General features: G+C 41.2%; 1 protein-coding gene and 1 non-coding gene across 4 annotated transcripts in view; one reads left to right on the top strand and one right to left on the bottom strand.

The window, feature by feature from the left end:
- The window catches only part of MYO16 (myosin XVI), a 373,785-nt gene extending 354,950 nt beyond the window's left edge, over positions 1-18,835 (bottom strand). The window contains exon 1 of one of the 3 annotated variants that reach the window (XM_048957497.1): positions 18,710-18,835. The gene's annotated coding sequence lies outside the window, so the exon portion shown is untranslated. Of the gene's footprint in view, positions 1-6,055; positions 6,151-6,521; positions 6,679-18,709 lie in introns of those variants that run through there. The other 2 variants (XM_048957167.1, XM_048957264.1) reach the window with 2 other exon arrangements.
- Positions 9,576-9,648, top strand: TRNAV-AAC (transfer RNA valine (anticodon AAC)). The gene has a single exon. It is a non-coding gene; the product is annotated as a tRNA-Val (tRNA).
- Positions 18,836-25,748: the final 6,913 nt, after the last annotated feature.

Genomic DNA, 25,748 nt, shown 5'->3' with positions numbered 1-25,748 from the left:
ATACTTAATTAATTAGCATATGTGCACTGCAAACAATCAGAAAACTTGAACCCGGTACTAAACGAAAACTAAAGTATCTGACACAAAAACATTCAGTGTGAAAGAGTGAAAGGGGTCAAGAAAGTACTGGGCTACTTGACATCCAAAAGCAGTGCTGGTGGTAGGAAGTGGAAGCAGAGACGAGCAGCCTGCAGTGTTTTTGTATCCTTTCCTTTCTGTAGTTGTGTTGGCACACAGGGATGTAGACTAGCATGTCCTGCTGGGAAAGGAAGAGATGTGACAGGACTGAGGAATCACCAGTGCAGGGCAGGATCTCGAACTCTGAAGTGATTCCTACTGCTTTTTTGCTAAGTGCACATTCACTCTCAAGGGTTCCCCAAGCACAAAGCAGATCCGCAGGAAAGTGAACCCTTTTGTTGTACAGACAAGCAAAAGATTTAGTTTAAAAGTTTGCTACAACTGTTGCGCATTAAAGACAAGTGACAAGCTTTTACACTTAATTGCTTCATCAGTCCAGTAAGGAAATAAGGTATTCTCAGCCTAAGAGCTTGTTTGTTTCTTTTTCAGCTACATCAATTAAATTAATAAACAGATCTCTCTCTACAGACCTTACGGATAGTATATTACTCCAGATTGGTTACAAAGCTCCCCGTCTCTAAACGCGCTAATACCTAGCATTTGAAGAAACCAGATTATTAGGTTTCAGCTCAGCAAAGCATGCATTGCCTTCCAGACCTAAGAATTTGTCACATTTATGAATTTCTGACAAGAGCAAACCAGCTTACCAAAAGCAAGAGAACACCTGAGAGACCTTCTATGGAAGTAAAACTTCTATGAACACCTACTTGATGGCCAGGATATCTTTTGCCAAGTTTTCTGTCCATCTGAACCACACATCATAGACTAACTGGTAGCAAGCTATAAGGACAGCTTTATCCTTCTAAGGCCACAGGACATTTTATAGCAGGCTTACAGCTGCTCCAAGTTGCACCTTTCTATCTATATATAAAAAAGCTGCCTTGGCTGCTGTAAACTATGAAAGACCATGGCCAGCACCATCCTGATTACACCCTGAGTTCTTCTCACACTTCGAAGGCCAAAGATAACTGTGGTAGAAAGCAATTCAAGAATGTCTTCTCCATTAGTTACATCCGAGTAGAATCTGATGCTATAAATGAGAGTTCAAAAGCTAGTCATTAGGGTTGTGGTGACTGACTGTATTAAGTTTCTGTAAACCTTTGGCTCACATCTTTGCCATTATGTAAAAATAGAACACATACTACTATTTCCTTTTAGACATTACATACAGAACACTGTCATAGAAATAAAGCTCTCTATAAACATTGGAAATTAGTGGTTCTGGTTTCCTTAAGGGTATATTTTCCATAAAATGTCTTGCTCCGTTGCTAATTACAAAATTAGCAAGAAGCTTACGAGTAATTAGATCGGGGTGTTAAATCACTAATGTTCCTTAAATAAAACTCCTAATTAGGACACAGCACACATGTATCTACAAGCTAGATCAGACAAACTGCCCAAACTGTCCTTTTTTGCTAACGTGTAGGACACCACGAGGGAAAGGAAATGCACCCCCACAGTACCCTATTCATTTGACTCCTGCAGGTACAGGCAAGGACTCCTTTGCGCACCCACTATGGCTCCAAAACAGGCAGACATGGCAGACAGCATCATGGCCATATACTCACACACCAGAGGGTAATTAATCTCTGTATTTCAATTACCTAGGCAGCCTGGGCTCTTGCTCTTATTGAGTTTCCATGATGGTATTTAGTTGCTGATACCATAAAAACATAGAACCATCAACACTACCTGCTCCTCCCTCCTCTTCCATGGTATCTCTCAGACTGAGATAAAACTAGCATGATAGATGGGGTTTTTTTATTACTTCTAATAAAGCAGCACTTGATACAAAGGTATCTCACTTGAGAATTGATCCACAGTTAACTACCACAATACAAACACAACAGTTGTAACTTCTTTACAGTCAATTTAGCTGAGACATATTTAACTGCTTAAAAAAAAAAAAAAAAACCACACACACCTATATTGACATTCCATACATCTTGAAGACAGCCTTCCCAAACATTCTGCATCTTTTTCTAGTCTCAAATGAGACCATCTGTGATCACAAAAAAGTAAATGCAGACATTTTTAGCTTTTTTAAAAGGTATCAGGAAGAAAAAAAAAAAAAAGACTTCAAATCTAGACACCTGTCAGCTGCTCCTAGAGTTCCTATATTAAAATCAACGCCGGTGTCAGCCCCATGCTGTTCTTCACAGTGAGGCCACTGAAGCTCTGATTTGATATCACCACTGCACAAATGTGATTCCAGAAAGGGATAAGCCAGCATCAGCCTAGCTGGAAACAAGCAGCTCCTTCCCTCTGTGCAACCCAAATCTCCCTGTTATTCCAACCACCCTGAAGATATTTACCTGTGAGGCCACACGGCTGGGATCTCTTTTTTTTAAGTTTACAATGTAACATCTCTTTTTGTTTAACACTACAGCAGTTAACCCAGCAAAAAGTGAGTATTTGCTGCACCCGCTAGAAATAAACCATGATCATACCCTTCCAAAGAATTCATACAGCACAAAAGACTGCTGATTGTTTTAAACATTACTCTTCTCCCACCGCAACTTCCAGCAACCTCAATTATTTTCCACTCAGCCCCCTCTGTTCAAATATTCATTAACACTGCAGATGACCAGAGATATTCTGCCTGAAGCAGGGCGCTTCCTCAGAAAGTGCAAGTTCTGCTGACACAACAGCCTTTCTCAGAATGGTACTGCAAATCATTTTAGGGAAAAAAAACAAAGCACAGTAACACAATGGCCACATCTTAGCTAAATCACAAGGTAGCAGAGACAAAGGTTCGCCACAAGCAAAATCTGAATCCTGGTCCTGCACAGCTTCCTAAGGCTGTTTTCCAGCCCCAAGAGGAACTACAGCCGCTAGAGGTGCACCACAGACCTTTCCAAGGTCTCAAACATTCCAGGGAAGAGAATACCACACCCAAAGACAGGTCACGTTTACGCTAACAGTTCCAGGGAGTAGGAGTAGCAGTATTTTACAGTGAAACAGTTAGGGAGAAGGAGCAAAAAATCAAAATGCGTAACCAAACCCTCCTCTTCTGTACATACAGTAAGAGTGACCGTGAGTCAGAACACAATATATTACAAATTACTTGACAAAAAGGCTGTGTCAATAGCAATATATACATTGCTGGGGATGTTTCTGTTATTTTTTTTTCTTTTTATTGCTGTGGCATGTCTCTAAGGAGCTAAGTGAATTAATAGCCAGACTTGGCAGCACATGAAACACACACAATTTAGGGAAAATTAAGAGATCTAAGTGCAAGGGCTAAAGCTAACTGCTTGCCAGGAATGTTTTTGCATTGTATTGATAATGTTATGTCTTTCCCTTCCCTCCCCTTTCAGGAAGATGCAACAAACTATAGTTCATGTGAAACTGGCAGAGTCTTAAACCAGCAGGCCTAGCCCACAAAATGGCAAGTATCTCCAGCAGCTGTTATTGTTGACAACATGTGACAACATGGTATTTCCAGATACCATCAACAGCATCCCCAGTTACTGCTAATTTCGTGCAGGATTACAACATTGTCCTCTGTTCATTAGCTACAATTATCTTGGTAACAGTTAGTAGTAGAAAGAAAATGTCACTGAAAAAAAAAAACCACAGAATGTGCAAGTGAGGTTGGTTTGCTAGGCTACGATCTGGAAGACAGAACAGAGCCAAAACACAGTTTAACCTGAGATACAGGCTGTATAATCAATGGATATCAAGATGTTACAATCAAAAAATACACAAGAGAGTTAGGCGAAGAGGACTATGATAACAAAAGAGAATAAATGTAAGGCTTACCCTTATGCTGGGCTCACCACAAAACACCAGAAGGAGGAATCTCCAGACGAGATCCTTCCCCACTGGTAGCCAGCTCTTAAATAGGTCTAGGAGGTCTTCCGGCAGCACAGGTGAATTGCCTTCACCTGTGCTCCTCTGGCTGATTCATGGCTCACCTCAGGTGATCAATCAGAGGTTCAGGCCATGACTCAGTAGTTCCCACACACAGACCAAGTGCTTTTGGGCTGCACTGACTTCTTCACTCATTTTAAGGCTAACAAAATGTTTTCTACTTTGTACAATTCTATAAAAAATGACAAAGAAAAAATGCTCATGAACACCTGGATGAAAGGATCATTCACATCTGAAGAACATTTTCTGCTATATCTTGCAATCAAACAAAAAAAAAAACCACCTGTGGTACACATCTGCCTAAACTGGGTTTTTAAGCATATTTTCTACAAAACAAGCAATCAAATCATACTCTGAAATAACCTGTTGGCTGGATAACCAAGTGAGATGGAAGAAGCTCATGTTCAGATCTGTAATCCATCTTGTTAGAGCGTCCCACTTATTACAGGCACTCATTTCACGATCATTTTGTCAGTTTCCATGTCAAAGCTCAGAAATCATTCCCCTCAAAAAAAGTTAAAATGTGGTTGAAGCTGTCATTCAGTCAAAAATGGTTTAAGAAGGCTTTAACCTAGATGGTTATTTTCCTTGGTATGACACCCTAAGCATGGTATTTTATAGATACTTTCAAGCAAAGATCTGAATTTAGCACTCAAATGTTGTTTTACAGGAGTGCTTGCCAAGTGCTTTTCATCTCATTATGCTGGTTTGAAATAATGGTACTACTTAAAGTAACATCATGCTAGCATAAAACGCAAGAGCTATTTCAAAGCAGCACAATAAACCACTGTTCCATGATGGTCAGTTGCCTCAACCAACATTACAAATTCCAAACCACTCAAGCTCCATTTAATTTCTACGGTCCAATTTAAAAATATACTATGCCCAAAGTGCATTTACTGAAATCAATTTGTACACTACACCCAGTTGGAAGTATTTTGATCTTTCAATTAGAAGATTTTGATCATTTCTCACTTTCCACATTGAACACGTGTTCTGTGCACTGTACTTCAAACATTATTGCTAACGCTTGCTACATTAATCGATAATCAAGAAAGACTGAGCTCACAATGAGCAAACACTATAACAGAATAGACAAAGCCAGCTTCAACCTGGAAACTTCCAGTTTTGGTCTAACCTGTGTAACACCAAACAAATCACCTCCTCTCTGTTCCTTCCTCTTACAAATTGCTTGCTGTTCCTATGTCATCCCTTCAGGCCAAGGGCTGGCTTTCTCTTTGCATAATGTGATTTACAGCTGGGATATCTTGAATGCTACTGTAACACAAAATCACTTTAACAGTTCAGAGCTCTGCTCCACCAATCACCCTAATCCCAGCCTTTATTGGTGCTGTTAATGGCATCCCTGCTGCTCCCCAACAATAGTCCAGCCAAGAAAACTTGTCCCATCGCTCTGAACCTTCTGCACATATGCACATTTTTCCTCCCCCTCGGGCCACATCTCACACACTGGCAAGGAAATCTAAACTTACTCTATACTCAGCAAAAGGTGATGTTTTTTCATCCAAAAAAAACATTCCTGAAGTAAAGTGCTGCCTAAAAGGTTACTGCATCTGCACTGCCTGCTCCATTTCGGTTTTAAACACTGATGACAATGAGTGTAGACAACCCTTGGAGAATGCAGAGCTCCAGAGCGTGGTCTCAGGGACCAAGGTCTGCCTGAGCTTTCACCCAGACTCCAGCCCTGCCCTGAGCCCCAGGCTGCGGCCTCACTCACCCCTGCCCTCTGCGGGGGCTGACACTGAGCTTGGCAGCACAGGTTTTCCACTTAGAACAATAAGTCCAAAAGTTTCCCACAGCAAGAAAGTTCACAGCACAAACATATAAATCACATCCTCCTCCTCTTCTTCCCGGGTGACTAACACGGAATCTTCCAAAAGGAAGGAGGACAGAGCCATTTTCCCCCAACGCAACCCCCCAGAGCCAACACTCCCAGCACCTTCACGACGGGGCTCCAAGGGCTGCAACCCCAACCCCCAGTGACCGCATTCGAACCGAGGGTCCCCGGCACGGGACCTACCTGATGCAAGCCAGCCCGGCACACAGCACTGCCCCTTAATCCCCTCGGAAGGCACTCTTACTCTAAACACTGCGATGGAATCGACTGACGATACCGACGAAAACCGGTGCCGATAAGGAAACCCCCGCCCCGCCCCGCTGCCCGCCGGCCCCAACGCGTGCGGGAGGGCTTCCTCAGCCCAGCACTCCTCATCCCCCACCCGCACCGGGCAGGGCTGGCGCCGGGCTGCCGGGACGCGCGCAGAGAAGATAAATACGAATAAATAAATAAACGTTAAAGGATTAAAAAAAAAAAAAAAAAAAAAAAAAAAAGGGGGGGGGGGGAGAGAGAAAAAAAAAGAAATAAATGAGGGGAAAAAAAAAAGAGAAGAAAAAAAAAGAACATCCACACACCAACCACACTCGCAGAATCAGCTCCCCAGCCGTGCCTCCTTCACAGGGGCTGTGCCTCCCAGCCCGGCACTCACCTCGAATAGACGCAGCCGAGGCACAGCCGCCTCTCCTTCAGTGGCACTTCCACTTTCCCACCGGGTCTTTCTTTGCGGTACGGTACACCCGGTCGCTCCCGTGCCTCTCCGTGCCCTCTCTCCCGGCTGGCCGCTCGCCGCCGCCTCCCCGCGGTGCTCGGCCACTGGAGCGGGCTGTGGCGGCCTCCCAGCGCCCCGCCCCGGTACCTGCCCGAAGCCCCCGCCCCTCAGAGCCTTTCTCTCTGTGCTCGGAATGGACCCGACCACGCGTGTCGCGTCTCCGCTTTTTCTTTTTTCGTTTTTTAATATATATATTTTTTAATTATTTTCCCCAAGTTCATTGTCTGCCCGTCTCAGCCAGCGCGTTGCCTGAGGGAGGGGGGCAGGGAGGTTGTTTGGGTTGGAGAGCCCCGGTGGAGTTGAGCGCAACAAAGAACCGCTCGGATTCCCCGCTGGCACTTAATGCCCAACAAAAGGGAAACGCTGAGAATGTCATAATTATCGCCCCGTGTGATGGAGGCTGCAACAACACTTGGTACGAGGTTTGGAGTTTGACGATAAATGGCAGCGTGGATGCGTCTGTTTCTGCCCCGGTGTTGTAAGCAGCTTGCTCACACCCTGCTGCTTGCATGCTGTGTGTGCTGGCACCACAGGCAGAAAGCTTGCAAACAGCATAAAGGCAGAGCAGCCACAAGTCCCTGAGGACGAAGCAGCTTTCTGCTGGCTGATGGAATGGTGAAATTGGTGTGAAGGTACATCACCCACAGGTGAGAGCCCTGCTTAACTTCTGGCTAAAGTACCTATGCATCTGTGCAGCAGCTATTTTCCAGAATTACCTAAAGCCCACATGTAAGTTTTCTCCTCGTTGGTCATAAATAGTGCTCACAGGGTGGTGGTATCCCTGGAGGTGGGCAGTGTGGACACCCTATCTCCATGTAAAGCTCAGCTGTGACCCACCTCCAGATTCACTCAAGCTTTGTAGAGAAGCCTGAGATGCTGGTTGCACACCTGACAAAAGCTCTAGCTTCACATGGAATTTTAGGGCCCCAACACCTGAATATTTAGTGTCCCGGTTAAACACGCGATCTACATGAATGCTTATGGGGGCAGGGTGTTCTGCCCTGTGCCTGAGAGCAGCAGGAGCAAAGGGGTTACAAGGCCTGAAGGAAGGAAACAAGGAGAGTCTATAGCTGGGTGCTGGGATGCTTGGTTAGGAAATATGCTTCCAGGACAGTCTCTGTGTTGGCAATGTTCATTACAGGCAGTAGAGTAGAGACCTACATCCAGCTGGCTCCTTTTGGCCTAGCAGGCCTCAACAGGACTTGGAATCGCACCAAAGCATAGAATAGAACAGAATCATAGAATCATTAAGGTTGGAAAAGACCTCTCGGATCATCTAGTTCAACCAACAGCCCATGCCCACCATGCCCATTAACCATGTCCATCAGTGCCGCATCCACACGGTTCTTGAACACCTCCAGGGACAGTGACTCCACCACCTCCCTGAGCAGCCTGTGCCAGCCCATCACCACTCTTTCTGAGAAGATATTTTTCCTAATATCCAGCTTGAACCTCCCCTGGCGCAACTTGAGGCCATTCCCTCTTTTCCTCTCACTGCCACTTTCCCAAAGAACAGACTGAAATCTTGGCAGAGGAGAGCTGAGGAAGGCCTGCAGTGACTTTATGGCTCGCTGGGCAAACACTCTAAATAATCAGCTGCTATGCAAAAGGCAGGTAAATTCCTTCCTGTGCTCAATAAGCAACTTTCAGTCATAAGAGCTGTCATTTCCTATTGATTTCCACTCAGTCCAGAAAGATTGATGCCTTGGTGGTAAGGATCTCCTGGAAGCCTTTTGTGGTGCCTCTTTCCTTTGCCCAAGTAATGTAGACTTTTGTTCTGAGGTCACCTTCCCTGCTCTGGGGACTGGGCATCTAAAATGGAAACGAAGCAATAGCTGTATAAGGTGTCCAAGATCATGCACACCACCTCCATATCTCTCTATAGTTCATTTTACTTTGACAGTACCCCGCCTGACCCATTAGATTATCACTTCAAAGCAACCATATCAAGCCAAACAGAAATCTTTCACAGTGTTCCTGCAAACTACAACATTTAAAAGTTATTTACCAAGCTAATTGTGCTGAAAGTCATTGAGGAGATTCAGGTGAGACTAAGTGTAGAGGAAAATCCCTGCAGGCTGAAAGGCTTTCTCTCAAGTGAGAAATCTGAGAAAGTTATGAAAAAATAAGAGCTACAGGCTGTGACTTATGGTTCTTGGGAGAATAGAAACTAGTACTGGTATGGAAAAACAACAACAACAACAACAAGACACTTGCTGATGTTTCAGAGCCTTAAGCAAAGCACAGAAAAGCTGAGATCACAGTGAGGACCCCAGCAGAGAGCTGTCACAAAGGGCTTGGAGCTACCTGCTGTCCTAAAAGTGGCAGTCCTACCGTGACACTTCCCACGTTGGAGCAAAACATGGAGCAAACCTGATAGAAGGCCAATATTTTTTCATGACTAGTTTATCTTCCAGGACAGAACCTGGCTGAGAAAGGAGCAGAGAGCAGATGCAAAGCTGGAACGGGAGCTGGGGACAGCTCTTTGGGCAGCTAGGTCTGACTGAGCCATCCTGCAAAGTTCCTCTCTCAGGGAAGATCCCAGGAGAGAGCTTAAATCTTAAATCTCGTTCCTCCTGTGTACGCTATGTAACCTGGATAGCAAAAATGGATGGTTGGAGGAGGAGACAGACTGCTCACAGCTAGGACACCAGCAGGCAGAGGGAAGACCTCATGCCTGAGAAGCTGCAAACTGTAGAAATGTTTTACATGACTTTAAAGAAAAGTATGAAGTTGGAACGAAAGCTTCATGAGAGTGAGGCAGGAGGAGGCTGTGCATCTTCTGAAGCTCCCGCCTGAAGAGATGTGAGGGAAGCGCCGCTCCTGGTCTGCGCGCAGCCCACCAAGAGGGCCGCGGCCACTGAAGCGTCTCGTGGATTGAAGCCCTCAGGAAAATGTGTGGGTGGGGCCGACGCACCCCACAGCGCGCGCGGCGTTTCCGTAGTGTAGTGGTTATCACGTTCGCCTAACACGCGAAAGGTCCCTGGTTCGAAACCAGGCGGAAACATCTTTTTCCCCTCTACTCCAACGCCGCCTGCTTTCAGCCCACGCGCTCCTAGCTGCGTGCAAGCGCAGACACACCAACTCACTCACAGCAGCCCTGCGGAAAACGACCAGCAACTGCCCAAATTACAACCTGCACTCGACGCCATCACTGCACACTTGCAGCCCACAACGCCAACCATTTTCTGGGCTGCATCAGCTGAGGGGTGGCCAGCACGGAGTGGAAGGCAATCCTGCCCCTCTGCTCTGTCCTTATGAAGCCCCATCTGGTGTACTGCATCCAAGCTTGGGGTCTTGGGCAAAAGAAGAGTGTGGAACTGTAGGAGCCGGTCCAGAGGAGAGCCATGAAAAGTATCAGAAGGCTGGAGCACCTTTCCTATGAAGTCAGGCATAGCAGCTGGGCTTGTTCAGCTTCGAGAAGAAAAGGCTTCAGGGAGACATCATTGTGGCCTTCCGCAACTTAAAGGGAGATTAAAAGCAGGAGGGGAAACAAACTTTTTGCATGGTGATCTATTAAGGAAGACAAGGGAGAATGGCTTTGAACTAAAAGAGGGGAAGCTTAGATTAGATGTTCAGAAGGAATTCATTACTCAGAGGGCAGCGAGGTGCTGGCACAGCCCAGAGAAACTGTGGTGCCCCATCCCTGGAGGCACTCAAGGCCAGGTTGGATGGGGCCCTGGGCAGCCTGAGCTGGTGAGGGGCAGCCCTGCCCAGGGCAGCAGTTGGGTGGGCTTTGAGCTCCCTGCCAGCCCAAACCCTTCTGTGATTCTATGATTCCATGAAATGCGTACTCCTTCTTTCATTTATAGTTATTAATCTAAATTACTATCATAACCTGCAAAGAAATTACTGCTGCCTGCCACTCCCTGGGAGCATGCCATTATATATCTTTTCTGAATCAGAAGGAATTTGAAATTATTTTGAGCTGTCAGTCAGCTCCTTTCTTAACCTGCTACTGGTGGGAAATTCCAGGGTGGTTGCACCAAGAAACTTTCCAAGTAAAAGAGTAGAGACTATCTAGAAGAAGCCATGGAAATTCCTATGGTATGAACATTACCAAAATGCCAAGCATGCAGTGGAATACTATTCCATGCAGCTGAGACATTGTAGTGTAATGGGAAGAGGAACTGACCTTCTGTGGTTTTTCTGAGGCTGCCTTCCTATGTTCAAGTGGATCAATTTTCAGATTTTCACACTTCATTATTATTATTTTCTCCAAATCAAGTCACATAAAGATGATGTCAACACCACTCTATACTCAGGATATATTCAACCTGCGTATTTCTTTTATACTTTACTTTTTTTTTTCCCCTGTGGAAATATAATTTCAGCTACAAGAGCTGGAGAGAGAGGGGCCCAACACTCCCTCTTCTTGTCCCCAACTGCTATAGCACATACTGCGTAGATGTGTTGGCTGCTTTTTAACAGGACAGTCATTTGTCAAAGAAAAACTTGTGTAGTTTGACAGCTTAAACCTTGGGTAGGAGGTATGAATCATTGCCTGAAAGCTGGGAGACACTAGGTTCATGTGAATTGCATGGGGTGAAGTGAGGACAGCAACAGGTTTCTAGACAGAACTGCAGCAATGTCAGAAAGCAAAACTGGAGAAGCTGGGTTGGAAAAGATTGGAGTCAGGGAAAGGAAGATGCCAAAAATACCTAGTTTTCTAACTTTTAAGGCATTTCGGTTCAGCTGCATATACACGTAGTCAAAGAAATTTATCTAATAGATAAGATAATAACCTACCATGGCCACGGAGATGTTAGGTGATGCAAAATATGAGAAGAAAGTGACCTGGAATATACACATCAAAGGACTGCACTCTACTGCTTGCTATAGAACACCTACATTAAAGACCTCTATTTTTTAAGTTACACAGCATCACAAAAAATGTCGGGAGAAAAGAGAACAGAGAAAAAGGAAAGGGAACAGAAAAGGAGCTTTCTTTTCAGAACAGAAAACATCTTTATACATAACCAATACACAACGACCCGACTTCCTTGGTTCTGGCAAATAAATGTCCTTGCTGAAGTTATCCACCAAGGTTAATGAAACATTATGAAAGGTAGTCAAGGAGAAAAAAAAATTGTATCCATTCAAGTGTATATGAATTTCACAGTATTTTTGTGCCTGTCACTTCTAATTATACTCCTCAATGCTTATTTATTTCATCTAAGACAATGACGAGCTCAGATTGCTTTCTTTCTCTAGCTCTGTTAGCTGAGTTCATCAATAAGAAGTGTTTTCTAGATAAAATTTCTATATCCTAACCCAGAGACTCATGTATCGTTTTCTATTCTGACAGTAAATGAATTACTAGATTGGATAGGTCTTTCTAATAGAGGTACAAATAAGGGAAATTAAAAGGAAGTATCAAAATTTATCTTGTACTATAATCAGGGGTTTCCTCTTTCACTGCTTTAAATTTTCTGTTTGTCTAGGTCCATTCTGTACAATGGACCAAATGCTAAGCTTGGGCAAATTGACAAAGCTATAGATTTCTATCAATGGTTTTGCATTAATCAAGGTCCACGGTATTTTAAAACACCGCATATCTTCGTGACAATTAGTTTGGGAAAGTACGAAATTGGAAATACTGGAGCAGTACTAACCTCTGAATAACACCACTACTGATGTGAATTTATGACTCCATAAGGGCCCATCACAACAATAAAATTACTGATTGTTGATGTGTTAATTGAAGATTGGATTACCAAGAGCTTCAGCTGCTTCGTGATGGCTCCATTTTAAATAATGAATTAGTTGCCCTTGGCTTCTACAGAGGGAAATATGTTATGTCGGTAGAAGTAAATATTCAGAAAACTTACATTTAGGCATTCTAAAAACTTTTGCCTGAAATATTCATGTCAGGCAACTGTGCCATATATTCTTACAATTTACATCTCTGCTTGAATGTTTTACGTACTAGGGTCAGGCACACAAAATTCATTATTTTAGGACTGAAAAACTCTAGCTTCATGACTGTTGTACCAACGTAAGGCAGGAGATATCTGTATTTAGTTGTATTTTGTTTACCTACTTTTTCTTCTGTTACATCTGGACAGATGAAGCTTCATTTATTTTAAATTATTAATGAATCGTTTTTATAAACTTGTGCTTAGGGAGGGACTTTTTGTTCACTGGAATTCCAATCAGTTCCTTAATACTACCAGTTCAAAACCTACTTTTGACAAGAGAAGCTTTTTCAAAGGAAAGGTGTGCAGAAATGGAGTCAGATTATCAGAGCTTACACTTACTATGTATTCACTGAACAACAGTAAATAATAATGTCCTTATCCTATCAGAGTTTCTAAATGGACATTAGTTAAAATGAGAGGATCTATTCCGCATTAATCCGCAGCCTGAATAAGGCAGAGCCCTAAAATGACTATGTTTCTGGTATGCCAAGCAAATACCCTATATACTTTTTGTTCTCCATGGGTCTTTTACTTCTTCTGATCTTTTACTTCAATTCTCTCTACAAAGGTTTTACTTACATGCTGATGAGAAAAAGGAGTGTTTTCAGTGTCTTAAGAAGGCTGTGGGTTGTAATTGTGATTTCATGGGCCTCTCAGAAATGCTGAATCTTTAAAAATGATATTCTTCTTTTACATCCTTTAATCAGTTTAATACTGCCTATAAATGCTTTCAGACAAAAAACGTCATGATCCTTACTTATAGAAATTTAGCTCTCATCGCTTGCCACAGAAGCTTTCATTTTATTACTGATATGTGTATTATTTTGTAACAAAAATACTGTACAGCATTGCAAACGTGAGCCCCAGTGAAGCAAGGTACTCAGCTGGACAGACTATCTCAAATCACAAAGCACTGTATCTATGCTCTCCTGCTACATGGAGTGTGGCAGCACTCTGCAGGTCACATTCCTCAAATGTTTACATTGCTTAGTTGGAGGCTTTTTCTGGGACATGCTCTTGGAAAAACATGGGGGAAATGCCAAAAATTCATAACCCTTACCATGCCCTGCATAGTTCAGGCAAACCACATCACTGCTGTGTTCCAGTGCTCCAGCACAGATTCCCCAAAGCCATTTACAGTGACTGTTCTGAGGCAAAGGAAGCTGGCTGGAATGAATCAGTTGGACAAAACTGAATCAAGGTACCTGCAACAAAACTAAAAATGGAAGAGAAAGCATGGTTGTCTCAACAAGAGATGGATAAGGTGAGGACATGAAGTACTTCAGAGGAACTTGACTCTTTGCATTCAATCAGAAAGGAAGGAGAAGAACAGAGAGAAGCAGGAGAAAGAAAGGAAGGGGGAGAAGAAAAAAACCTCTCCAGAGAAAGTGATGATGATTAAACATTCTATACTTTCATATAACTTAAAGGCTAACCTCCACTTTCATGGATAAACAAACAGTGACCTCATTCAGGGCTACAGAACCAACCCTGCCATATCCTTCTTTTTCTGCAAACATCCCACATCCTGGGGAGTCACATCTGAGCACAGTCATCAGGGATATTCTCCCACTCCACAGGAAAATCAGCCTGGTTGTCTCCAACTGGTTGTTGATCACTGTCCATAAGTACATTGCCTGAACGTCTCTAGTTTAGTCGATAGCTTAATAGCTGCTAGACCTTCACAGTTTGGTAGCAGGGTGAAATTCCCAAGAGTTTCATGTAGCTGATCAAAAGGCTGGGAACTACTACATCTGGCAAACAGAGATATGATCTTTCAGATCCAGTGTCCTCTGGGTTGGGCTAAAGGACTGGAGAGAGGGGTGTTTGTTTCTTAGACCAATCTGCTGATGCCATAACCTCGGAGGGTCTTTAGGTGCACCTAACTGAATAGGCTGACTCTCAAAGGTGTCAGTTATTATTTACTCAAGTGAATATCAGCCCATTTTAAGAAAACATTTTAAATAGAGATCTAGCCCAGTATCTATCCAATCTCTAAAGACAAATTTGTCTTAATTTCTGATAAATATATAATTTAACTTTAATTGGAAACTTCTTCTGAAAATAAATGATTTGCTAACCCCTTTTACATTCATTAGGAAAAAAAAAATCACAGATGAATTGAAGGTTTTTGTTCTGGAAATTCTCCAGCCATCACTAACAAAATTAGTATTTTACCTTATGTAAGGAAATGCCTTTTACTTCATTTTTTACCTTGTAAACACAAGTAGAACATATTCTCATTTGGATTAACCTTTCAGTACAGAAAAGTTCAAACTCAGGGAATTGGTGAATTCCTCAGATGACTTAGTAGCCGTATAAAATATGACCTTTCCATTAGTTTTTCTAGATCTCTGACTTGGCAAATAGCAAAATAATCCTCACTGAAATTGTTTAGTAGTGGAATTAAAACAGCATTGACAAGGCTGGAAAGCTCATGCATTGACTTATTTATATTTTTACACATTTACAAAATTCAGGACTTGTTTTTAAAGTGATAGACAGATAGACATACACGAGATACCAATGTGGCAGTGTTGAATTATAAATTACCAAACTAATATTCACTTGAAATGTATGGTTCAAATAAAATGACCTGAATTTACAAATTCAGGAGTTATTGGAATCAGCAAAGAAGCTATTAATGAAAAAACGACTTCTTGTCATTGTAGCTCAACAGACTAAGTCATTTCAGATTCCAAACTACGCTCAGTTGTTCATGGCCATCTCATCTAAAGATGTCTTTACCAGCAGGTTACAAAGTGAAGGTTTAAACTGAGCAAGTTTGTTATGCACCTTTTTTTTTTCAATTCAATTTAAATAAAAAGTTGAAACTTTTGTCAGTGTTTCCAGTCATCTGCTTATTATGACAGCTTCGACAAAATCACCCAGAAGCAGAGATCTCTTGCATTTCCCCTTGCACCAACAGAGAAGAGAGCATCCATCTCAGACCATACAGCACAATCCCAATGAACCTTCACATTCATTTCAAGATCCTATTTCAAATATATGATGCCATCCTAATTGTTTCAGTGAAGCAGTGCTGAGAAATCCTGCTGTGGTGTGTCACTCTTGTTGATGATTTTTGTCTGAGAAAGACTGAATAAGTTTTCATTCAACCTAAGAAGAGCCAAGCATTAAGCAACCAGGAATGAAAGTGACTGTAGGGAGCTCAGGAAGTATGTTCAAAGTCTTGGAGACAGAAGGTAGCCCAAATAGTATGGTAATATATGTTGAAACTCTTCACTGTCCCCTACAAGGACGATATGTTATATACAGAATTTCATTTGTAGATGAAGCTTGGCAGAATGCTACCTCCTACCAAGTTAGCATGTGAAAAAAAAACTGTATTAACATGTTGTAGAGGACTTCCTTTGGAAATAATTCCAGAACAGATTTTTGAATTCTGCAACAAGGCATTCTTAGCATAATTGACCCTGGCTGAACAATCTAAGTTGGCAAGTTCTTTCCTTCATATGTAGGATGGATCTTAGAGCTGAAATACATGAAACAAAAGCAGAAGACAGAAGAGGTGAAATAACAAGTGTGCCAGCATGTAAGAAACATCTATTTTGAATGGTAACCTATGCCTTCCAGAAATCCTACATCTATTTCAAGAAGACCTCTCACAGGTAGAATTTCTTTGGCTGCAGAATATTTGTTAGACCTAATGCTCAGTGTTCCAGGCCTTGTAGGGTTTAGTAAGAAAGATTAGGCTGTGAAACAAGGAATATAGATTATAGAAGTTACCTTGAAAAACAGAAGTAGTCTCTGCTACCCTTTGCACTGTTGCATCATATTCTACACTGCTTAATGCCAGCTTGCACAACTAGCAATAGCATTAAAGTAAGCTACAATAAAATAGAAAGACTAGTGCATCCACTGAATAAAATGTGTGGAAAATGGAAAGCTCAAGTGTCCACATCTAGACAAGTCTGTAAATTAGAAAATAAAGTAGGTCTGTGTATTTTGGTAGGTATTTTGAAAGACTGTTTAAAAAAATAAACCAGAAGCATATAATAGAATAAGGGTCACAGCGTACATTCTTTATTGTTGTGATCTAGTGGGTATTAGTTGAGGAGTATCCCAGATGCCACAGTTTAGGTGTAATCATCTAGTACAAAGAGAAGATTCTCAGATTTCAATAGCAATAAGCTATTTCTGAATTTATTCTAAGGCCTAATCAGAACACCCTGGGTTTGTAGGCTGTGCCCATTAGTGACACCATTTTATGTTCTCTGGATAGGTTAGGTTAGGGTATGGACTAAAACACATTAGTCTGCTCCTGTTAAGTCTGACTAACAGTTAATACCAGCAGAATAGTCTCAGAGGTGAAGAAACAGCAAATGTGACACAGACCTATAGTGAAAAGTATGGTAAAATTCACGGAGGCTCCAGTAAGGCTACGCTGGATAGGATTTCCACAAATCCACCAGAACCAATCTTCAGCAAATTCATTTCCATGCCACTCCTTTCTCCCCTTATTTTAGTCATACTCTTTGTGGCAAGAATAGTTTTCTTTTTCTTATCTGCCCCTTCAGGCCTGGATGCAGATATTCTTCCTCTCCCATGTGTATGGACATATGAAAACTGGATGGGAAAAATTTCAGGATGAAATCCAGTTGCCTTCCCTTCCTTGACCTGGAAATGATGAAGACCCCTTTGCTGTTGCACACACACACCTCTCACTGCTGTATATGAGAAATGAAGCTCATAGACAAAGGGATTATAGAAGGTATAAAAGCTTCTAGGCTATATGTAATTTCAGGTAAGGTTTGCCTTCTCCAGTTTGAAACTATTTAGACTCCAGTCAAAAGGAAATGCTCAGTTAGCTTTAATTGTGTAAGAGGAAAATGCTACCACTCCAATAACAGAATAGCTGTAGAGTATGTACAATGAAAATCCTATTCAAACTTTATGTAATAATCTTTGTAAGATTATCTTAAAGACAAATGGTTTTCATTGTACAATATTAATTATCAGTAACAATGAAGAATGGGTTAAATTCAACTGAACAGCTAAATATAAAAAAAGGCTAAATTATTTTTCCTTAAATGAGGCAAGCTTACCTGGAATGCTGAGGTATCAGAAAGAAAGAAAAAGAGTGATAGAGGAGCCTCCTCCATCTCATACTTTATCTAGACATGTGTGACATTCTAGCTTTTTCCTTAGCAATACCAAAGAAACTAAGTACCTGTAGGTGTATATCTCAGCTGTACTCACCTTTGTATCTCTGGGGACCTGGTGAGACAAAGGGGTTAAATCATGTTTACCCAGAATGTATACTTGGTCTTCTTTAGCTCCCTGGAACTTGTTAGCACTTTGAGGACCAATTCACTAAGAATGAATAATGCCATGAATGACATCAGCTTCCGCCAACATGCAAAAGGTTACTATGGTAATGGAGAAAGTTTTTCACAGTACAAAACAAGTACCATACTTGATATATTAGCCAGCCAAAGAAAGCAGTCACATATAAGGTACAGCATCTTTCTAATGAATAGCCATTTATGCAGCATGCATGTTAGCAATTCTGCTGAGTTCCTCTGAACATCAAACTGTTGGCAGTTACATTGAAAAACTTGGCAGATTTACAAAAGTGTTAACATTTTGTTTTCAGCAGCTTGTTTTTTCTCCTGGAGCCCATATCTTCAGCATATTCACAGAGTCTTCAGCCAATGCCAACTAGGACGGTCTCCGATGAGAGCTTAAATGTACTGTATATGCACACTGAGAAGGCAGGATGTACAAACCATGCAAGTGGCTCAAAATAGACTCTTTTTTGGATTTCTTTTTTTTTTTTTTTTTTTGTGGCAGAAGAACAGATGGCTTCTTTGTTAGGTGGCCCTTTCTTTATTATTTGCTGAGCACCTTGTCCATAAGAGCTTAAATCCACAAAACAGTGCAGCATGTTTAAAACAATGCAAAGCCCAGAAAATCTCAAAACCTTCAAATCACATCAGTGCACTGCACACAAACATACACATATGCATATATATATGGATATGAAGAAATATCTAACATAGTTATATATACACACACTTACTGGATTAAAACCAACACAAAGCAAGCCACAATAGTATTTCTTATGGCAAAAGCAAATAAATCATTCAAAAGAGAAGCAAGATATTATTTCCTTCTACTTACACTTGTCAGAAGAAAAACAGTGACTTTTTGTTTTAGATATGGTCCCATCAAGTCCTTTCGAATTGGCAAAACAATTATTGCAGGGGATGATGAGAGAATGGGAGAAATGGAGAATCTGCAAGCAGCTACAGACCACTGATTCTCAGAGCCTGCTGACAGATAGCTCTGGGTTTGGCTTCTCTGGAGCTTTTTGTATACCTTGTGCCAAGGGACTTGGATAACAACTGAGCAGAACTTCTTCACAGCACTTCTCTGCTCCTTCACTGCATTTCTCTTGCCAAGTGCGAAGGAACAAATGAAAAGCAAAGGAATATATTTAGAGTGAATGAACTTTCATGAAATACAACGTTCCCACATTCCAGAAATAAGGAGTAACTGATCCTGGACTGTGTTTTCTGTGTCACCCATGTAGTACATTTTGGCTGGAGATGCTGCCAAATATACATATTTAATATTCTGCCAAAATTAAATTTCACTGCCCAAGTCTTTCTTGGTACGATCGTCCCATCATTCAGCCTGCCATCATTTTGATAGGCACGAGAGACTGTTCCAACTCCACACTTGCATTTCTCATCAACCTTTCAAGAAGGATTTCAAAACTGATTTTAAACATAAAACACCACGGCTTTGATGATTTTTTTGGGGGGGGAGGGGGGAGGAGGCGAGGGAGGGTATAAATTATTTTCTTCCTAATTTCAGAAACAGGAGAACATTTTTTTGTTCTGAAATCTGAAACCTGTCAGCTCTGGATTTTCTGCTACAGAATTTTCTAATGCATTTTCTATACTGGATATCCAGGCTGCCTTTTTTTTTGGAGAATATTTTTTGCAGTGTTCTTACAACGTAATTTCTCCTCTGTTGTCTCATTTGTTACAGTGTTAGTTGCTATGTTGATAGTAAGGGGGTTTTTTGCTTCAAATGTTGGCAATAGGGTAAACAGGAGGAGGGAGAAAAAAAAACAACACAAAAAAATTTCTTTTTTGCTTGAAATTCTGTTCCTTTTTTGTTTTTGTTTTTTTTTTCAGTTTTGCTTTATCCTTTCTAAGATATTTAATGCTTCACTGACATTCTGTAAATGCAAAGATGCAGCACTTCCAAGCACAGATATCCAATCTACAACACAAACTGTCAACCACAAGAATTTTTAAAAATATCTTATAGTTTATTCCTTTGTTTCTTCACAACATCACAGCTTCTTCGGTGTGTTTCTACCTTCAATCCACCCACTGGGCTTGCATGAATTTCTTAGAGCTGTTGCACTCTCATGGAAATACCCCAACAATAAAAAGAAAGCATTTAACTTGTAGGCTAGATGAGCTCCATGCAGGGTTTTACCTTCCTCTACACAAAAGATCGATGTGTAAATAAGTATCTGCAAATGGAGGGCATGGCAGCACAGCATACTCATCAGCCTGAGAGAGGAAGTCAGACTCACAGAGTGGCTGATGTTAGGAGAGATCTCTGGGTCCATCTGATCTAAGCCCTGTTCCAACAGCGATACGCAGGGCAAGGTGCTGGGTCTTTAGAGTCAGTAGGCTAGCAGTCCGTTTTCCATGTTCTTTATCACATGTTGGAAGGCCAAGGCTAGCTATATTTAAGCACTCCAGTAAAAATCAGAGATAATTTGGAAAGCACTGTTCTACCCAGCTTAAACAACTTGTTTGCATTTTGACTGTTACTGTTATTTTTGGCCAGTCCTCCTGTATCTCAGGCAGGAGCAAGACCAAGTTTCTTCTTTGTAGAAAACTGTTGAATGCCTCTGTGTTAACACCATCTCCAAGTCAGCTGCAGCTTTCCCTGAAGAAAACTGTGCCCTTTAAGGTACTGCCACCACATAACATTGCTGAGGGGATCTGATCAGCCTGTTAAGCTTGTTAGATGATGAACTGAGCACAACCTTTGAGCTACAAATTCTTCACACAGGTTTCAGCATCAGTGGGATCCCCGTTGAGCTGCAAATTGCATTTTATGGGCAGACACAACAGAATCAAGATTCTAAATTTAATGCTTTGCTTCCAGCAAATGCTTTCAGTAGGTTAAGCGCAAAGAGCTAGGGAGTTATGAATACAGCATCTGGCACTGAAAATACTTACCACCAATCACAGTATTGTGAAATATAAGTTATTTTATCATGTCTCTGTTATTCAGATAAATGTCCACAATAATTTTAGTTTCACCCAGTCACTATTGGATTTCTCTATTTTATTTAGACCAAAAGAAACAAGACAATAATTCCAGCTTAAGAAACATTCCAGTGATGAACTCAAGGAATCCCTCACACTCCATCATCCTCCCCTGCCATGTTGGTTACTGTTGATACCATTTGCAATAGCTGTTTTTCTGGTTTACACTTCAATGCAGTTTTTCCTACCCTAACCCTCTTTTATTTTATTTTTTATTTTCTTTTTCAGTCTAATCTTAGTTAGGACTGCTGCTAAAATGAAGGTGTTTCCAGTTTTCCAGGTTACATTAGAACTTTTATAACAATGAGTCTTATAAAGATAGCTGTATTTAAAAAAATAAATTAAAATACTGGTTGATGTAGAAAGTTGTGTATGTAGAAGAATGTGAGTGCACTACCAAGAGCTGCTTTAACATCTTACAGCATTTAATAAGACAAGTTCAAAACAGCATGACTCCATCTCTACAGTAGCAGAATTCAAATGAATGAGCAGAGGAAGTAATAGTACCAAATACTGCATCATTTCAACTTGTTCTCTCATCAGCTTTGCCAACATGAATTATTTATGTTGGCTGAGCAAGTAGAATCAGTCTCATTCACGGCTAAGCACAGGTGACAAAATGTAACAGTCATAATGATGATGATCTCTCTTTGCCCTCAGCTATTTTTCTACACTTTTCAATTTCAGACACGTATTTTTGAGTTTGCTCCTGCTTCATTTCCATAGCATAAAACATTAGAAAAGGTGGCCTAATAGATTTTTTTGGGTGCTGGAAATCCTGGGACAGTTGAATTCAGCCAGCTGAGGGCACGACAATTTTCACAGCCCTCAGATCTCTCATAGCTAATAAACAGGCCTTTAATGACTGTAAAACTCAGTGTTATGTAGCTTGGACGCTGCTCTAAGCTAGCTAGGGAACTTAATTCTAGGCCTAGAATTTCAGAATGACACAAAGTTGTCTGTTGGCTTGGAGCTCCGTCCGTTACCATTCACCTGCAAGCATATGATTTACATCTGCAGCCCTCCTGCTTATAGCCACGCCATTGCATTTAAGACTTCAATGTCACAAAGAAATTCACACACTGCTACATCTACTCTTGTAATTTTGTTTTTGCATCTCATTCCTTCTACTCACAGTCTCATCTTCCCAACCTAACCTGACAAATAGAACCGCACATTTGAGCCACTCACACAAACACATACAGAGCTCAGATATGACTGTCTCACTTTTGAACCCACTTTTCTAGTTAAAACACTTCACAAATGAAATGACATTAGAAGAACAAGATGTCGTGTAGGTGAACGTCTGTAGAGGAGAGACAAGACACTGACTGACATCTCACAGTATTTCAGATAGTTTGTGCCTCCAGCAGGAGACAAATCACATATCAGAGGACATCAGAGAGGAAAGAAATATGAATGGGGGAATAAGTCTCTCAATGTGACCAGTTGTCACAAAATCATGACACCAGACCTTGTCTTCTACGAAATGCACAGTACCATGGTTAATGTAGCATTCCCTTTCACATGATGATCGAGCAGCTTCACAGCATGGTTCACAAGATTTCACAATCTAACACCAGAACTTAATCAACCACATAACAAATTTCTGCCAAATCTATGCTGGTTAGGGTTGCCTACATTCACATCAGGACATCTGCGTGTTCCCATCTGGAAGACTTTGTTGCACATTTGTGCCCAATTCAGAAAACTTCTGCAATGAGAATGGACTAAAATCAAGGATGAATTTTTAAAACAGTATTAAGCATTCATCAGGGGTACTTGAAGGAGTATGCCATATACCACAGGGAAAGGAAGTAAAAGGATGAGGCCAAACTGAATATCTCTGGATGGGGGAGGGAGGCAGAAGTCACAGAATGAAGCATTTTTTGAGGGTGATGGTCAGCAGCTGGTCCAACATTCAGGGAAACCTGGGATACAGCTTGCGAGAACCTTAAAATGATAGCTGAACATTTTTTGTCTGAAAATATACTACCAAGCACTGCTACTGTGTGTATAGCCACTGCTATGTCTATAGCAAAAGGGATATATTTGTCCTGGTAGAACATTAAGGTCTGATTAGACCCTCTGGGGCTACCGCATTCCAAACAATTAATCAGACCCATAGTACCCAAATTGGTGAGGAAGGCTACAGGCAGTAAAAATGGGAGGTTTTTGGCCTGCAAGCAAGCAGAGGTCAACATGAACTCAGAAGACCTGTCAGCAGGCCACCCATTAACAAGGATTTCACCATTAATTATTTCCTCTCAATACAAGACTGATGCAAGCAATAAAGAGCAGCTAACAGGGTTTAATGAGTTTATTACATAAATGTAGATAAAGTATTTGTGCTGTATTTGCATGCATTTAGAATAATTTTAAAAGTTAAGACGAAAGCATCAGATTTAGAAAAGATAAGGGTAGACAGAAAAAACTAATTTAAACATACAAGGATGTGACAGAATTAGCAGAGATTTAAGACTCCAACATTCCATATTAACACGTCTTCATTGTATTAACAGTGCTAAAATGAATAGCTGTGCTATTTGCAGTGTTTAACTAAAAAGAATGATCATGTTAGCACAGTCCCTGTGAATAATGTATGAGGCTGAATTCAACTTATTCACCTCATCTTGTATTCAGACTAAAAACCTACAAAATAAAGGGCTATATTTAGCATTAAGTAACAATTTCTTGTTTTAACTTCCATAGCATTGCTTCTGTGCAGTTAGAGATTGGTTGGAAAATTGCATATAGAGTGGTTTTCCATTTGTTAGAATTTTCAGCTGTGATCTCCTTGTCAGATAGAGGCCAGTCTGGGATTTTTTCTATTTTTCCCATTTAAATCTTTTAGACTCTCAATGCATTTTTAATAGGCCATAGAAGAATCAATTAAATCTTGTTATTTGGATGCATTACAGGGTTATGCTCTTGTGGGTATCTAGCCAGTGTTAATTAACCAAGGAAGAAAGCATTTTGCACTTTAAAATTGTGTAAAATGCTATGTTCACAAATTAAGGATTTCACACAGCTGAAAATGAAAAGACATTAATGATAGTAGCACACTGGTGAGTTATGACTTCCAGCTGAAGAAAATTATGTGGAAAAGAAGACTTCATTATCAGCTCTATTTAAATCAACCTATTTTCATCATTTTATTCTCTAAAAGAAAATTATACTTCATAATCACTTTGAACACCTTAACGAACCAGGACAGTAATGACCTTGAAGGAATAAAATCACTCCCTCTCCCATAGCAGGTAGATAAGTTCCTAAGGAAAATACTGTGAGGCTCTGAGGAATCTTCCTAGTTCTGTTATTGTTTGCAAAATTAACTACTGCCTCTGTCCAGAACAGGCTTACAAAGCAACTATCCAAGAGGAAAGAATCAGAATCATTTGAGTTGGATGGCATCCTTAAAGGCCATCTAGTCCAACTCCCCTGCAATGAACACCTTGTAGGGACATGTATAGCTCAATCCGGTGCTCGGATCCTCATCCATCCTGACCTTGAATGTCTCCAGAGACAGGGGCATTCACCACCACTTTGGCCAACCCATGCCAGTGCTTCATCATCCTAATTGTAAAAAAAAGTATATCCAATCAAAATCTCCTCTCTTTCAGTCTGGAACAATTTCCCCTTGTCCTGTGACAACAGACCCTGCTAAAGAGTGAATGTAGTCAGTAGTGGAATAGGAGACAATAAGATCACTTCATCCCTTTGCTCTTCATTATTTTCCCAGTCAGCATTAAAGGGAGACAACAACAGAGTTCTGCAGTCAGACAGCTTGGAGAAGATATGACTGACTGGAATGGCTGATAGTCATCTGTGGCTGCAGTGGTAAAAGTGGACAGTGGTAAAACAACAGAAAGACATCCTCATAGCAACCAGGGACATACAGGGGACAGCCTGTGAGCAACAAGCAGGGCGAATAGAGCTGGAAGATGATGAGAACAGACTAAAGGAGAAAAATAGGTGGTGATGGAGACAGGTGTCAGCCCAGCAGATTCTCAACAGGATATCCCACCCCCTCTGCTTTCCCACTGCTGGGGAACAGCAACTCCTGACTCAGTTATCTCTCCTGCAGAGGAATGGGAGGCTTGCACGGTTTTCCAACTTTCTGTTTGCTCATGTAACACTTTATGCAATTAATTACTTGCAGATTACTTTAGACAGGCTCTGTTTTATCAAAAATCAGTTCATTCAAGGCAATGCTTACAGCAGCAAATAGCTGTTAGCAGTGGAGTTTAGTTCAGAAAACACTCAACAAATCTTGTTTTGCCTTTAAACTTGTGTTTGAATTCAGTCCTCAGTTACCCTTGTTTCTCAGCATAGCCTTTGGCAAGCTGAGGAAAGATCCATTTGGGCTGAGCAGTATCATGAAAAGGCTCCCCTCTGTGTTGATATGACAGGTTCCTCGTTGTCCCGCAATTACCAAAGAACAACAGTAGCTTCCTGGAACAACTGATGTTCATTAAGGGATCCTATCACTCACCGAGCACAAGCAGTTGGCTAAGGCAAGCCCTGTCTGAGGGAACAAATACATCCTCTGTATTCCTAAGGAGTCAAGGCACATGTTGTCTCAGTAAGGAGCTGGATAAATGTTGTAAAATATTGTTTCGGTAGAGCAGATGTTCAGACTACACTGACACCTAGAAACAAACTCAGCCCCCCTGAGGCAAGAATCTTTATTTACAGCGGAATTTAATTATTTCTAAATGTGCTACCTGAGGCAAAGGACAATATTTCTTTACCTTTGTTAAAAGCGCTAAACCAAAATCACGTATAGGCCCATACTTCCTTCATATCTGAGCTTCATTTCAAAAAAAACAGAAAATGTCAGCAAGCAGTTAACA

This window comes from Lagopus muta, chromosome 1 (assembly GCF_023343835.1).
Source record: "Lagopus muta isolate bLagMut1 chromosome 1, bLagMut1 primary, whole genome shotgun sequence".
Lineage (NCBI taxonomy): Eukaryota > Metazoa > Chordata > Aves > Galliformes > Phasianidae > Lagopus > Lagopus muta.
Note: the sequence above shows the minus strand (reverse complement) of the source record. Positions and strands in the feature narration are given on the sequence as shown.